Here is a 15,650-nt window from a genome sequence, read left to right on the forward strand (position 1 = left end):
GTAGTTTTCTCCCAAATATGGGATGCCATTATCTTCGAGGGGGGCCAAAACACCCTGTTCTGAAAATGTTCCATCTTCTTTTAGACAACCAAAATTTTTCAAGATGAGTGTGGGACGACCATTGTTGAAGGCCTGTGACATTGTTCTCAATAGTGTCCTCATCTAGAACAACGAAATTCAACTGCATCATTATTCTTAATGAAGTCAGGAGAATTTTCTGAATCTTCCATATCGTGATGGAGGTTTTCAACCATGAAGAAGAAGCCTTTCCAAAAGTTGGGAACAATGGACTTATCTAAATTACTTGGGTTTGGAGATCATCTGTTTATGAATATCAGAACTAAGTGATAACTCAAGGTTTGGTTTTTCTTAATGTATAGGTCCCTTGTCATCTCCATACATCTCACCTCATACCCAAATAGATGAGAACAAAAATGTAACTCAGATTGACTTACGTCACCAACAGAATCCCCTTTTCTTCTTTTTGCCACAAGGATACAATCTGCATTTAGAACTTGTTGAGCTTCCTGAGCAATCAGAACTTCATCATCAAGTAGAGTTAAAATCTATAGAATTTAACTCTGTCATGAGGTCATGCCTTTCACCAAATCCTTCTTCAAAATCTGATCTTGACCAACTTCATCTGAATATGTGGTAGCTTCATCCAAAAGGCCAAGGAGACCTTCCTCATGCAGGGTTGTTTAGAGGGTCTGATATGTGTCTTCAAAGATTTGAAATCTCAGACCCCCTGTTTGAGAAATTCTTCAATGAAAACCATGAGAGAGTGTATGCTCTTTGGATCATGGTTAATATTTGATCCAGTCCTTTTTCCTTTGTCCCAAAGAGCAGAAAAATAACCTTATCAAGAGATACCCATATCTTTCATTGATTGTAGAAACATACCTCATAAATGACAAGATGTGTGGACTAGCAGAGACAGAAACATCAATAAACCTTGGAAGGTTCTTCTTGCACTTTGGAGGGCGTTGATTTGGGTATCGTGGAATCTCTTTAATACTCAAAGCAGGATACATTTAATGCAATTCCCAAGGAGACGTCTTTCACCATATTTAAATTTTAACATGAGAGCTCAATAAAAATGAAATTTCCATACCTTATAACAATGGAGTGGCCAAGGTGAGCTATCAATGCCTTCATAATGATGCTTTTCTCACCACACAAGCACAAAGTCTTCAAAATCTGTCAAAAAACAAGGTCTTTAATCTTCTATTTCAATCGCCAAGAAAAGATTTTCAAGATTGAATACCCATTCAATGTCATCTTTTGAGAAATGGACTTTATCATTGGCAATAGCTCCAAAATGTTATCACACAAACTTGTGCTAAGTAAAACTTGACTCGGTGAAAGAGTCAAAGTTACTCGGTTTATAGTGCTGGTTTTTGGCACATGGTTTTGTTTCCATGGAATGCATGTAATGAAGCCTTTAAAAGGCTTGGGAAAACTTCATTGTAATGGTCCAAGAGAGGTGAGTGGTGAAGGCTCATTTGGCTAGCTTGGTTGGGTTTTGGCCAAGGAACTAATAGAATTCTGTTCACTGAGTTTTTCCTTGCATTGGGGTTTTTCTAGGATAAACATTCTACTCATTATTTGTGACGTTTTGTTTATCTTTTTTTAATCTTCTCTCAATAAATTTATTTCTCACCAATAATTTTAACATGGGATCAGAGCCAAGTGTTGGCTTCAAAGGGATGCCTTTGTTTCCAATGGTTTATTTGGCCTGATGAACGTGAGAGAGGCATAAGGACATGGAAATAAGAAGAAATCGAATTCAATAGAAGAACTGAAGGAGAACGGATTCTTGAGTAATGGAAATTCAAAGCATGCGGAGTCTAGATTGGGTTTGTGGTGTGGTTTACCTTACTATGTTCCATGTTGAAGCGAGTGTCATCGAGGCTACACGAGGAGGAGGCCTAGGTGATAAGCATGAAGCACAAGAACATAGAACTAGAAGAACAAACCAGAGGTCAGTGTGCATAGGTTCACAGGGAGAACAAGCACAAAAGCAGGATCTAGAGAGAGCATTGAGCGACAGGATGGCCATAGAAACAATGAAAAAAAATTATTATTTTATAATGGAGTTAATTTTTTTATTACATGTAAAAGGACCTATTCTTGTAAGGCTTGGTAAGGCATGTGTACCCCTAAGAAATTACCAGTAAAGTTTGGAGTTAGACCTAGGTGATAGGGGGCATGCTAAATTATACCCTGGATATAAACTTTGAGGGGGATAGGACCTAGAAGTGAGCAGATTCGTTCACTTGGCCAGTTTGGCCAGATTTGGTCAAGGGAAACTCCAAGTCAAGTTTTAAGGAGGGATTGCTAGTTAAAACTTGACTCGGTAAAAGAGTCAAAGTTACTCAGTTTACAGTGGTGGTTTTGGGCACATGATTTTGTTTGTCCATGTTTTTGTGCCCATGTAATGTATGTAATGAAGGCTTTAAAAGGCTTGGGAAAACTTCATCGTAATGGGCCAGGGGAGGTGAGTGGCAAAGGCTCACTTCGTCAGCTTGGTTAGGTTTTAGCCAAGGAACTAATAGAATTTTGTTAGTTGGTTTTTCCATGGATTGGGGTTTTTCTAGGATAAGCACTGTGTGCAGTGTGTTTATCATATGTGATTTGTTGCTTATTGGTTTTTAATCCTTTGAATAGATTTATTTCTCACTGGTAATTTCAAAAACTTGTACTTATCCGAGTGAAAATCAAGAGGAGGGTCATTGTCACCTCACCAGCCCTCTTCTCACTTTAGGCTAGCTCTCCTCTGGCTTAAGGAGGGTCTCCATAGGTTAAGATTGCTAGGTTTTAAGGCAATGAAGCTCAAAGTGATATGAAGAGTAAATCCAACAAAATGATTTTGAAAGAGTTTTAGAATATGAAATGTCTTGGGAGGATTGGAGACTAGTGCCTTTCAATTAGGCATATGGGGTCAACCAAGTTTTGCTTGAGAAGGTAAACAATGGATATAGGGTGATGAGTCAACGACACGATTTTCCACTGTTAACCTTAAAAGATTCTCATATAAGGTGATGACTAAAGTTGTCCACTACTAACCCTAGAAGATCCTCCTATGACTATTACAAGATCCAAGACAACTTCAAGGGAAGGTTGTCCACTAGAACTCTTCCTAGGATTTACAAGATAGAATCTACCCAAGAATATTACAAAGAGAATGCACCCTAGCCACTAGATAAGCACATTTGCACTTAATACATTCAACAAATAAATCCACAATACTTAGAGAGACCACATACTCAAGAAATCATCACTCATACATAAACCGTAGCCAAGAATCATTAAGAAATTGCAAAATTTCATCCACAAATCTCCCCAATGAAGTGCATTACTCTTTTGTCCATAGCACCAAATCCAAGAGAAAAAAGTTATAACAAATTTTAGAAATTTCAAACTTGCTAAGGGATTTCTCTTCCAATCCATCCATGAGAAAATGAGAGGAAGTGCATCTCTATTTATATAAAGATGCTCGATTTCTTTTTACAATAAATGTGGAGGTTTTCCGTTACACCAAAACCCACAGGTATTGGTAAACGTAACAAACAGTAACTAGGATCCCCAATGATTCTTCCAACACCCCCCTCAAATGCAACTCGGGGGAATTGAACCTGGGTCCAAGCTCTGATACCATGTAGGAATTTACAGGGTAAGTTCCTCATATAGAACACCAAAGGACACCGCTCACAAACAGATCACAGATCAATACACCAGTGTTTTTGACATGGTTAAAACCCTCAAAGAGGGAAACAGTCCACGGCCTGAGCCAACGCGGCCACTTTAGGCAATTTATTAATAAAAGAATGAAAATTTACATAAGCTTCTCTCATGGACGGTTACCCTACAAATGACCCTCCATGCTCTTTAAATAGAGATCATGGACCAATCGGGTGTTAAGCCACAGATCAAGTGTCAGTAATACCGAGGAGAGAATGAACCGTCGGATCACTACATATCGTGACCATCGGATTGTAAGTTACAAAATGTACATAGTAAAGAAACACACTTTACCTAACTCTATACTAGACCAAGTTATACTTAACTATTTTGTATGTGTCGGAATATCCTAACAATAAAATATTAATTTCTTGAGTAAAAGCTCATATTAGCCTATGGAGGGGCAAAAGGCCCTCTTCGTGAATAAATTAATCTAAAATACAAGTTAAGTGGGCTACTCAAGCCACATGGACAATGATCCAATCCAAATAGCTCCCCAAAGAGGGTGACACTTCCATTAATGATGGAAACAAGGGCTTCCATATGAAACATCCAACCTCCAAAATCCCCTTCCAAATGTAGATGCTCCACCTATTTCTCACAATGTGTTGATCTATCCCCTTAAGGTTTCTCCAAGAGGACCCATTGTAACATTCCCTCCCACCCCCTTGTCCTATCTTGGGTTGTGGAAGATGTTACCTGTTTTATTTGACTTGATCTCTAAGGTTTGTTATGAAGATGGGGTTACAACGACCTCTTTTTCTCAAAGGCTTCATATCTCGAAACAAACGCCACCTTTGCATTCAGTGCATTGAGAACTTTATAGCGATATAAATTTCACCTCAATCTGACTTCCGAAATGAAAATTATGCTTCTTAGAAGCTTGGCTTATTAAATTAGGCCACGTCATCAATAGATTTCCATGTGGCATCCATGTGGTCCCTGTTTGGCCCCGTGGCATTGCCACATCAACACATCACAAGGTCCACAACATCCTCACATCATGGAAATCCAAGTTATTTCACAATTACAGCCAATCCGCATCACATCTGGACCTTTCAACTCTGTATCAACCCTCGCCACCCTCGAATCCTTGAATCTCGGGATCCATTTCCCCTGCATTGAATCCAACTCATGACACACCAAATGATATCTGATCCAACTCATATCTAGGCCCTTACAAATGTGTGTGCCCTTGCCATACCTAGATCCTCAGATCCATTCCCCCTTGAGGATAATCTGAGCCAGGTCATATCTGGGCCTTCGCATATGTGTGCACCCTCGCCACACCCAAATCCTAGAAACGAACAACACTTGGAAGGGGAAATATGGCCCTAGCACAATACAACCTTTGCAAAAGTGTTGGCCATTTCCAACCCCCGAATCCTCAAATCTTGGATACGAATAACAATTAAATAGGGAAATTTGACCCGGGATGAAATTCGGCCTTCACAATGGTGTTAACCATCATCAACCTCCATTTCCCCATATCCATAATGTGAAAGGCACTTGAAAAGAGAAATACAACCCTCAATGAAATATGGGCTACTGCAAAGGGCCTACTTCTTGCCAGCCCCTGTACCCCTGGATCTTTGAATTTCTATAGACATGCTAAGAAAAAAAGGAAAATAAGGGAAATTCCTTCAGGCAAGGGGGAAACAACCTAAACGCCAAATTGACTCTCAACAATACTATGCTATGTCCAGAATAAGATAAGGGGGGAACCAGCATGGGCCCAAACTAAACCAAATCCAAAATAAGATAAAGGGGATGGCTCCAAAGGCCTATTCACACAAATTCAACATTGTACAAGGTTAAATATGCAAAACAGTCCAACTTTGTTGTCTATTGCAAGTTAGTTAACTTCTTCAATGAAATAGAATTCCTTCATTCATCTTCAATGAGAAATACAGGTTTGTGTGACCACTCAAAAGGGCTACAAAACATGTTTTAAACAATATGAATCTTAGAATATTAAGCTAGTTATAGTTCTCAATCACAACCATAATACGAGTGTGCATAAACCCACATATTTATCACATCATTCTTGAATTAAGTAATCATCAACACAAACCAAATATTCATTTAACTCACAACATATTAAATAGTTTGCAAATCCTAAATGTGGCAGCAAATTTAACAATGAAAAATATTCCTTATAACCATAAACATGTAAGATAGTTGTTAACCATGAATATAACAATGATTTCAAGCATTCTTTAATGAATAATACAAGACCATACATCAATCAATAACATAATAAGGACTATCATAATTCATAATCCAAATATGCATAAAAAATTATACTTATCAGAGTGTGTTAGAACAGTTGGCCACTGAAGGAGGGACATCCACTTTCCACTCAACCATAGGCCAGCTACACAACAATCTCTCTTGCAGCTGATTTACACCAATGGCTTAGTCAAAAACTCAAGAGATGAAGTCCATTGTCCAGCTGGTTTATCAATTTCTCTCTGACAGTAAGTACCATAGGTGGTTAACAACTCTCCAGAAAGCACCACAGTGACTCAAATTACCATGTCTAGATGGTTAACAACTATACAACAAACACCACAGTGATTTGTTCATACACTAAGCCTCCCACTGACGTCATAGGCCTAGACAACACAGTCCAATGGCCTCAAACACAGAATCACAAGGGTTAACACCCAAAGTCACAAAGCACAAGCCAAATAATTAACTCCAATGTTGCTCTGTCACCTATATCATGCTCCACAACTCCACACTATATAGAATCAAACTTGAATAGCTTCTTTTCTCCAAGAGAATGAGAATGCACACACACTAGAACCAACGAGAGAGAAAGAAATCCAACCCCTACACACAACCAGTGACCAACCTCGTTTCTCTTCTGCTAGGCATATACATATTTTTCCTATGACCCTTTTTGCATCTCAAAGAGTGTTGACTTTGCTCTCCTTTGTTTACTTGAAGGGTAGTTATGACTGTCTCCTCAATCTGTGGGGGGAAGGGGAATGGTCTGTTGGAATTATGATGCATGTGTTGTACTTGATAGCAACCCTCTCATAGAAGAATATCTCACTTATGTATAACTGGATGAATCTTCAAACGAGATATCAGATGTAACTGATGGAGGATAGCTCAAAGGAATCAGATGATGAATCTTCAGAAGAGATATCAGATGTGACTGATGGAGGACAGCTCAAAGGAATCAGATGCTAATTCTAAGTATGACAAGTTAGCTTTGCCATCAAGTCCAAAGGGGGAGATTGTTGGCATTATGAGATAAGTGTTGTCCTTGATGGCAAACCTCACTGATGAAAAATCATAGTACAGAAGGTCAGCAGCAAGGAATTGATGATCAGACTATAAGAAGAAGAGAAAGTTCATACACGCAGGTTCGTTAAGCCCAAGTCGCGTGTACACGCAGGTTGGCTTCAGCAAAAGCGCGTGTATGTGGAAAAGTACCTTTGGTCCATGGCGGTTAGTCCTTGGAAGTTGTGCCTATGGTTTCGGACCATTGTGTCTCGACGGGCGTGTCGATCCCTAGTTTTGAAGTTGATGGTATTGGATTTCTATGGTTTTGGCTCTTGGTATTGAACAAGGCCTAAGGCTATATAAAGGGAAGGAAATCATTAGGCAAGTGCATCTGAAATGTCTTGAATATCTGATGAAGCATTAGATCCAGTATGCAGGGTTATGGGTTGATGATGCATTACTTAATCTGAGCTAAGGAGAGATCTCACCGGTTGATGGAGAACTAGATCTAAGGAGAGATCGGGATCAAATGGTTTGAAATGAACTATCTTTATGATGCTTATTCTAGATCTACATACTGACGCATGTATAGTTCTATAAGTGTTATGAGTATGACTGATGTCTGGTACAGCTGCAAGTTATGAGAAATTATTTTTAGATCTGTACGCAGGTTGTCTTTGGTAAAAGCGCGTATACACGCGGGTTTGATTCATCGAAGTAGCGTATACATTGTAAAGCTTGATATTTGAAGTTGCAGATGGATCTGATGGTTATTACAGAGTTCTGTGTCTGCTCTGTGTTCTGATGACTGTTGTTAACAGGGTTTCAGTGATTCAGAGTTTGATGATTGTTTTGAGCTTCAATGATAGTTATGGGTCCAGTATGAAAATTGGATGAAAAGTGGCCTTACAGATTATGTGTTGTGCTTCAGTGTATCCAGTCTGAAAATTGATGAAACGTGGTACCTGGAGGTGAGAAGATTGTAGGCAAGCGCCTACGTACTAGTATCTAAGCTAGTACAAAAGCTAAAGGAGATCTTTGGAGCATTGTAGCAGGTAGCAGCCTGCGTACTAGTAAATGGATCGGCTAGTACAAGAGCAAAGGGGGTTGTAGCTCCCGTACTGGTATAAGACTGCACGAGTACAAATATTGTAAAAGGATTTTCTTATTAAGAAGAAGATTGAGATGACTTGCAGCAGGTGGTTTTCACCCACATTGGGTTTCCACCTTATATCTTTGTGTTCATGTGTGTGGCTCTTGTGTGATGTTCTGTTCTGTTATTCTGCACCTGTTTACTGTTAATATGCTTAATAATGATCTGATGCATTTACTGAAGATTAAGCTAACTGAATTATAGGATCTCTGGATATACGCAAGTTTCATTAGACACAGTAGCGTGTACACGCGGGTTCACTTAATTGAAGTAGCGTATATGTTTCTGAGTATGAAATTGAAAAGTTTGATTGATCTGATAATACTGATTCACCCCCCCCTCTCAGTATTATTTCCAACAATTGGTATCAGAGCCAGGTTCTTTGGTAGAAGCTTGACCGCTTGAAGGAGATCCGTGGATCAATGGGAAAGAAGCTTAAGAAGAAAGCTCATAAGAAGAAGAAGACATCTCAGAAGATCTATGACAGTGGGAGAGTCGATTGGGGATTAGGTATAAGAAGTTCTTCAGATTCAGAATCAGATTCAGAATTAGATTCAGAATCATTATCAGGTATGAATGTGTTATCCTCTGATGTTCCTGCTATATTTCCTTGTGAAAGTGATGGAAGTGATAGTGAAACTACTGAACATGCTTTTATGGGTGAGCAAGAAAAGTGTCAAATAGAGGCAATGTTTAGAAGGCTTGCAGACAAAGTTAAAGATCAACAAGATCTATTGAACAAAAGGGAATGTGCTTTCAAAGAAGAAGTTACCAAACTAAAGGCCCAAATAGAAGAAGGAAACAAGGTAAGAAAGCTACTCAAGGACAAGGAAGACCAATGTCAAAAATTGCAGCATGAAGTGACATCATTAAGAAAAGAAATCAACGAAAGAAGCACAACCATCAAGAAACTCAAAGATAGATCCAGCTACTATGAAAATCTTGAAGCTACGATCCTCTCACTAAAGGAAGATCTTGAAGAATCCAAGAAGCAGAATGAAGATCTACACCAAGCAATTGAAAAACAAGACAACGAAGTCATCAGCTTAAAATCACAGTTGGAATGTGCCTTCAGAGTTCGTCAAATTCAGCAGGATCTGTATGAAAAGCAAGAAAAGGAGATACTCAATCTAAGGCAACAAATGGAAGAAGGAAGAAAAGATGGAGAAGACATGAAGAAGCAATGTCTAGAAAAGGAGGAACAACTTCAAGTTGAGGTAAATATCTTGAAAGATAAATTAGAAGAAAAGGATAAACTTTTGAGATTTCAAGATAGTACTAAAGCCTTGGATGATATTCTTAGTAGTCAAAGGTCTCCTGCAATCAAGACTGGTCTTGGTTTTCATGAATCTGTTGAAGGTGAATCTAGTTCACAAGGTGAGGCAAGGAACTCTAAAGAGAAATCCAAAATGATCAACAAGGAGATGAAAGGTCAACCAAGGAAAGAAAGTCTTCAAAGAAAATCTTTTACTCCTCCTATGAATAATGTTGAATGTTATGTATGTCATAATCTTGGACATGTTGCAGCTAGATGTAAAAGAAGAAGAGTTCAAGACCATTATGCAGACAAGTCATCTCAATCAAGGTACTTTAATGGATATTGCTTTGCTTGTAATATGTATGGTCACAAAGCTGCTGATTGCTACAGGAGGAATATGAAACATGTAAGATGTTATGCATGTAACACGATTGGACATATAGCAAAGGAATGCAGGAACAAAGGATGGACATCACATCAAAAGGAGAAAACCTCATCACACTTGAAGATATGGAGGAAGAAGGAAGTACAGTCAGCACAATGTACTGAGACACAGCACAGCACAGACATATCAGACTCAGGGGGAGCTGAAAGTGTAAAACTTCAGTGTCCTGAATCTCATACGCAAGTTCCTTAAAGGGAAGTCGCGTATATACGCGAGTTAGACACTGCAAAGTCGCGTATATGTCAGTTTGAAGAAAAGCAGTGGGAACAGGATCAGAAAAAGGATCTGATATGATTCAGTCTATTATTTGCTCTATTGGTTACAGTCTGCTGAGGATGTGTGGAAATGTTTTGTTACTTGTATGATGTCTAGAAGTGTTTTGATCCTAACTTGAGGATGATGATGTTTTGATGCTTATTGCTGATATATGCATGATCAGATCTAACAGATGGCACTGGTTGAGGGGGAGCATATGCCTTTAGTAATTCATTGTTGGCATTATGGTTAATAATCCTTGGTGATGATTCTTATATGGCTAAATGATATATCTTGCTATGATGTGGTTGTGAGTTGTCTATGATAAAATCTCATATGATTCTTGGGGTTACATAGTTGATGTTCAGATCAGATTTATGGATGATTCTTTGATGATGCATATATGGTGCTTACATGGTGATCTTCATAAGGACAAGAAGAAGTACAAAGCTTGAATATACATCTTCCTCACTTGATGATGGGTGACTCATATACTGCTGTTGTCATATGCATAAAAATCATACAGTTATGATGCAGGCACTCTTGTGGATAAGGATTGTTGCTGTTGATGATATCAAGAATTTTTGTCAAATGAGCTTGAGCTCAAGATACATAATGTTGATACATGGATGACTACTCAAAGTTGCTTTATTGAGAGACATGGTGATGAGTTCTTATCTATATGATGATAGGTTTATACTTACATATGTTAATTGATGCAGATGTCCCCAAGTAATGATACTTGGATCATGTAGAGCTTGATGAAATGGTTATGGTGGTTTCACACATGATACAATGTGAATGACTCTGAATTCTGTTCAAAGGGATGAATTGATGCAGACATACCTTGTTATAGGTTGATGACCTATTCTCTATAGGACATTTACAGGTTGCTGATATGGAAATTTGTGTACGCGTGTTGTTTAAAGGATATCCGCGTGCATACGCAGTTTTACAAGGGGATAGTCGCGTATATGGTGTACGCGTATTGCGTAAGAGATATCTGCGTATATACGCCTGTTTATGTGTATACAGACGCGTATATGGAGATTTGAAGGAAATCAGCAGGGACAGATGTTGGTTGCAGAAAGTCTGATATAGGTCTGACAGAGATCATCTGGCACAGGTTCAGGGGGAGCAGATAATCTTCCAATGATGCATTGTTGGCATTATCTTAGAAGCCTTTGGATCTAGTTCACAAGTTGTTGTTGATTTCAGGTGAATCAAAGTCATAGGAAGAACAAAAGGATCTCTTGGTTGCTGATCTGAATGCTGATTGACAAGATGCTGGCGATATCAGTTATTTGTGACTTTCATAAGTCTTGGTCTAGATCTATTGTCGCTATGTCATGTATCTCATTTGTGATATCTCTTTTATGGTGTCAAGGTCATGTAACGGCCTATTTTGGTTTCCCCACTATGCCTGGGATGATTGATGCAATATGATTGGTTGTCATATGTAAACTTTTGATGTATCCCCACTTGGTTGGGTGGATGAGTCAATTTTTGTATATCCTCACTTAGTTGAGAGATGGATGTATGTATGAGTCTTTGGTGATAGGAAGGTCTTTTATGATGTATAGAGTCATGTTCTTCTTGAAGAACATCTTTTGCAGATCTTGCCTACTGTCAGGAAGAGCATGTACAACACACTTCAGCGGTACAGAGATTCAGCATGTACTTAGGGGGAGCATGGACAGATTGGTACACCTTGGCATATACAAAGGGGGAGACTATTCAGAGATTTCAGCAGGTACTCAGGGGGAGTATGGACAGTGGAATGATTCAGCAAAGGAAGAGAATATCTTGGTCCACCCTTTGCCCTTGATGTCAAAGGGGGAGAGTGATTTGGTGTTGTTGCCATCAAGTCCAAAGGGGGAGATTGTTGGCATTATGATGCATGTGTTGTACTTGATAGCAACCCTCTCATAGAAGAATATCTCACTTATGTATAACTGGATGAATCTTCAAACGAGATATCAGATGTAACTGATGGAGGATAGCTCAAAGGAATCAGATGATGAATCTTCAGAAGAGATATCAGATGTGACTGATGGAGGACAGCTCAAAGGAATCAGATGCTAATTCTAAGTATGACAAGTTAGCTTTGCCATCAAGTCCAAAGGGGGAGATTGTTGGCATTATGAGATAAGTGTTGTCCTTGATGGCAAACCTCACTGATGAAAAATCATAGTACAGAAGGTCAGCAGCAAGGAATTGATGATCAGACTATAAGAAGAAGAGAAAGTTCATACACGCAGGTTCGTTAAGCCCAAGTCGCGTGTACACGCAGGTTGGCTTCAGCAAAAGCGCGTGTATGTGGAAAAGTACCTTTGGTCCATGGCGGTTAGTCCTTGGAAGTTGTGCCTATGGTTTCGGACCATTGTGTCTCGACGGGCGTGTCGATCCCTAGTTTTGAAGTTGATGGTATTGGATTTCTATGGTTTTGGCTCTTGGTATTGAACAAGGCCTAAGGCTATATAAAGGGAAGGAAATCATTAGGCAAGTGCATCTGAAATGTCTTGAATATCTGATGAAGCATTAGATCCAGTATGCAGGGTTATGGGTTGATGATGCATTACTTAATCTGAGCTAAGGAGAGATCTCACCGGTTGATGGAGAACTAGATCTAAGGAGAGATCGGGATCAAATGGTTTGAAATGAACTATCTTTATGATGCTTATTCTAGATCTACATACTGACGCATGTATAGTTCTATAAGTGTTATGAGTATGACTGATGTCTGGTACAGCTGCAAGTTATGAGAAATTATTTTTAGATCTGTACGCAGGTTGTCTTTGGTAAAAGCGCGTATACACGCGGGTTTGATTCATCGAAGTAGCGTATACATTGTAAAGCTTGATATTTGAAGTTGCAGATGGATCTGATGGTTATTACAGAGTTCTGTGTCTGCTCTGTGTTCTGATGACTGTTGTTAACAGGGTTTCAGTGATTCAGAGTTTGATGATTGTTTTGAGCTTCAATGATAGTTATGGGTCCAGTATGAAAATTGGATGAAAAGTGGCCTTACAGATTATGTGTTGTGCTTCAGTGTATCCAGTCTGAAAATTGATGAAACGTGGTACCTGGAGGTGAGAAGATTGTAGGCAAGCGCCTACGTACTAGTATCTAAGCTAGTACAAAAGCTAAAGGAGATCTTTGGAGCATTGTAGCAGGTAGCAGCCTGCGTACTAGTAAATGGATCGGCTAGTACAAGAGCAAAGGGGGTTGTAGCTCCCGTACTGGTATAAGACTGCACGAGTACAAATATTGTAAAAGGATTTTCTTATTAAGAAGAAGATTGAGATGACTTGCAGCAGGTGGTTTTCACCCACATTGGGTTTCCACCTTATATCTTTGTGTTCATGTGTGTGGCTCTTGTGTGATGTTCTGTTCTGTTATTCTGCACCTGTTTACTGTTAATATGCTTAATAATGATCTGATGCATTTACTGAAGATTAAGCTAACTGAATTATAAGATCTCTGGATATACGCAAGTTTCATTAGACACAGTAGCGTGTACACGCGGGTTCACTTAATTGAAGTAGCGTATATGTTTCTGAGTATGAAATTGAAAAGTTTGATTGATCTGATAATACTGATTCACCCCCCCCTCTCAGTATTATTTCCAACATGGTCATTGCCCTATGCTTCCACCACCCCAATTCGATCTCATAAATGATTGTTAGCAAGCTTAGTTCTTCCCTAATTGCATCACAATAAAATCTGTCAGGTAATGGCTTCCCAATTTTGCAAGTGGCCTCAGCGTTTAAGTTTAGGTTGAGTATGGCTTCCAAAACACACAAGCAAGCAACTTCCCTCATACTAAAGATCCATAAGGCTTTCCTTCAATTGTTTTAATTAATTTTAAATAATAATTAGTAAATTCTTAAATCATTATATCAACCAGTTCTAGTTCTCCACACTGGTATTGCAGTCACATTTAGCCTTACAAAAACAAGGGTGAAACAAGGGATGTTACACCCATGAGTACATAGGGTGCACCATCAGTTTTCAAAACAACCCTCAAAACATATAGATCTCAAAAAAAACACAAGGGTGTAATAAAACACTCAACAAATCATCTTCCACACATGGACATGGGATCTCAAGGTGAACAAGTCGGCTCCAAAGTGTATGATCCTTCCAAACCAAATCCATTTTAATGCACACTGTTGTCGCACAGATTGCCACGACAATGCTCAGGCTGGGGGCTATCACCCTGATCCCCAATCTCTTTGTTTAAGCCGTCTCCCACGGCTAAGGGGGGTAGACCCTATGGGACAATGGATGACCAACTGTGGACCAGTTGGGTTGGGAGACACAATAAGGGGAAACAAGCACTTGTTTGATTTTAGAAATTAATAGGCCAGTGCCTTATGGAATTAATGATTAAATGATTATTTATCAAATGCTGCAGAAATATGAACTCATTAACAATCATTCACCATCAAATAACTCAAACAAAGATTAACGTTTACCAAATACGAGATAATCGATAAATGCTCGATGGCTTAACAATATTCCAGCAATTAAAATTTGAAAGATCAAATGCTTTAAATAATCACGTAATTTTAAATGCTAACTAGTTATCACTTCATATAGCTCATCTTCAAATAAACATTTAAGCATGTTTAACCACATAAAAAAATGATAAATATTAATCCCACATCAAAATTTTAGGCTCAGTAGAAAAGATATATCGCAAACATGACAAATCCTTGAGCCAAGACCAAATCTGGCAAAATATTTCCAAGATTTTTTGTATTTTTATATTTTCAAATAAAACAAAACTAGGCTAAGCAAAAACTAAAGGCTAAATAAATGAAACTTAAATCTAAAAAAATCTAAAAGCCTAAAGATTATTTTTTATACTTTTTGGGATTTTTATATCTTTATATATATATATAAATTATTAAACAAAAGTAGCTAAATTTAAAACCAAATTAAACTAAATTAAAAGATAAACCAAAAATAAAGCCTAAATCTAATTCTAAATCTATTTATAACTTTATGAAGTTTAAAACTAAACAAAAATAAAAAAGAAAATCGAAATTATATATATATATATATATATATATATATATATATATATATATAGATAAAAGAAATGAAACAAACTTAAATGGAAATTTTAAATCTAAAGCTAAACAAAATATTTAATAAATATAAAAAGTAAAGATTTTAATTCTTAAATGAAACGAAACAACAACAAAAAAAATATATAAGCTAAACTAAAACGGAACCAAAAACTAAGCTAGCCATAACATAAAATAAAAAATTGAATGCTTTGGTTATCATTTGTGCAGGTCGGACAGCGTGAGAGTTTTCGACAGCAAACAGAGGATAGCGATGTTGGTTCGATGAGGCAGCTACGGAAAATGGCTTTGCAGGTTATAGCTGTGCGTGGGAGGAAGACAATGGCTGCGTGGAGAGGTGAAACACAGATGATTGGAAGTAGATGCAGCGTGGAGAGGGTGCTGCTGGCCTAGACACTGCAAGTTTGGATTGAATCGAGGGCTTTAAATTTTGCTTGTAGGTTCGTGGATGACCTC

Source organism: Pinus tabuliformis, chromosome Q (assembly GCF_031772625.1).
Source record: "Pinus tabuliformis cultivar Carrire ecotype Pingquan chromosome Q, CPIR1, whole genome shotgun sequence".
NCBI classification, from domain to species: domain Eukaryota; kingdom Viridiplantae; phylum Streptophyta; class Pinopsida; order Pinales; family Pinaceae; genus Pinus; species Pinus tabuliformis.